This window comes from Coenobita brevimanus, chromosome 18, assembly GCF_032717465.1.
Source record: "Coenobita brevimanus isolate Jiangsu-jjx chromosome 18, ASM3271746v2, whole genome shotgun sequence".
Lineage (NCBI taxonomy): Eukaryota > Metazoa > Arthropoda > Malacostraca > Decapoda > Coenobitidae > Coenobita > Coenobita brevimanus.
This window is the reverse complement of record NC_136971.1, coordinates 32,592,923-32,594,782: the sequence shown is the minus strand read 5'-3', so window position 1 is coordinate 32,594,782 and position 1,860 is coordinate 32,592,923. Positions and strand designations below refer to the sequence as shown.

The following is a 1,860-nucleotide window of genomic DNA, read 5'->3' as shown; positions in this document are numbered from 1 at the left end:
GTAGTATGCCGAGAAAAGGTCGTGTTTGTCCATAGTAAGTCCTAGAATTTTTTATGTCGTTCCAGTTCCAGTAGGTGTGGCTGGGTAAAAACTTGAGGGTCGTTGAGATTTTTGTCTGTCTGAATTGGAGAGAGAAATTGTTGATCTGATTGGTAAAGCAACCATTTCATTTTGTTTGAGCTAGTTTCCAGTGATTAGAGGCAGAGTTTTAGCTGGGATGCAGCTTGCTGTGCTTTGGAGTGTTGTGAAATTATTACCAAGTCGTCTGTGTACAGCAGTACTGTTAATGAAGGAGGAGGCGCTTGTAGGCCTTGGAGGAAAAGGTAAAGAGTGAAGGTGTAATAACTGGACTCTGTAGGACAACTGTAAATAGTATTCTGAATTGAGGACTTTTGCTATGGCAGAACACCTGGGATAGTCTATCTGAAAGAAAGTTGATCAGCCATTTTTTTTATTTTTTTCGTTTGTGTCCAATATCCTATATATTTGGATATGTTTCGATACGTTGTCAGGAGCATATATATATATATATATATATATATATATATATATATATATATATATATATATATATATATATATATATATATATATATATATATAATGGCCATACCACGTTGAGTATATATATAATGGCCATACCACGTTGAGTACACCGCTTCCTGTCCGATCAGCGAAGTTAAACGTTGGGTCTGGTTAGTACTTGGAAGGGTGACCGCCTGGGAACACCAGATGCTGTTGGCATAACGTTCTCCCTACGTGTCAAGTGGGGTTGGTGGAGGATTAGTGCCCCTCCCTGTAAAACAATTAACTCTAAGCCCTTGGCCACCCCGTTTGGGATACATGGCATCTGGCAATGAATGAATATATATATATATATATATATTTTTTTTTTAAACTAAAAGGCTGGTTCTTAATTGTAGTTGTTTCCCACTGAAACCATCAAGTACGAGTTGAGTTGACTTGGAGTAGTGAGTGATGGATGAGTGTTAGGTCATAATCCATGTTGGGAGTCAGACTGCGAGGTGATGTCCTCTAAGAATAACTTTCCCATGACTTTAGACGGTATGCAGAGTCGAGATATTAGTCAGTATGATCCGGGACTATAGTGGAGGTTCTTCTTGTTTGAAAATACGGGCAACGGCTGCTTTCTTCCAGTAATCGAGGATTAAGTTGTATATCCAGGGGAAGTGAAATTTTTCGGTAAGAGGGTTAAATACTATGGGGACAAAAATTTTAAAGTGGCTATTTAGAATACGGTGGGACTCCACTATACTAGGTTTTTGTTTTTGTGGGTTTGTTTTGATGTTTTGCTGTGTTTATGTTGGGTATGGAGATAGCATTTGTGTGCATCCTTTGAGTTTTCTAATTTTTTTGTGCTATGACGCTGTTTTGACGAGTGTTGCAGCTTCAACATTATGAGAAATCAAATAAAGATGCAAGAGAGAGAGAGAGAGAGAGAGAGAGAGAGTCGTGGGAAGGACAGTGGAGGCCGCACGGGTTTTGAGAACTGTGAGAGGTTTGGTGACGGAAAGAAAAAGAAGGAAGCATTAAAGAATTTCAACATTAAAAAGAAGAGAGAGAGAGAGAGAGAGAAGGGGGGGGGGAAGGAAATTACAGATTGTAGGCGCACAGATTTTCTGAACTGAGAGGAGATTTTTGAAGGAGAGAATAAGAAATGGAGGATCCAAGGAGCTCCAGCAGTAAAAGGGGGAGGAAACAATGTCTGATTAATACGCCATCTTCCCCTCCCCCTGCTCGCTGATCTGACTAATTTAGCACAGTTTGGAATTATTTTCCAATTTTAATCCCTATTGCAAAGAAGCATGGACCAATTTAACTTTTTTCTGATCCGTGTTG

The 1,860-nt window shown here is 39.4% G+C and overlaps 1 pseudogene; it reads left to right on the top strand.

Moving 5' to 3' along the window:
• Positions 1-628: 628 nt before the first annotated feature.
• LOC145391518 (5S ribosomal RNA) lies at positions 629-744 on the top strand (annotated as a pseudogene).
• Positions 745-1,860: the final 1,116 nt, after the last annotated feature.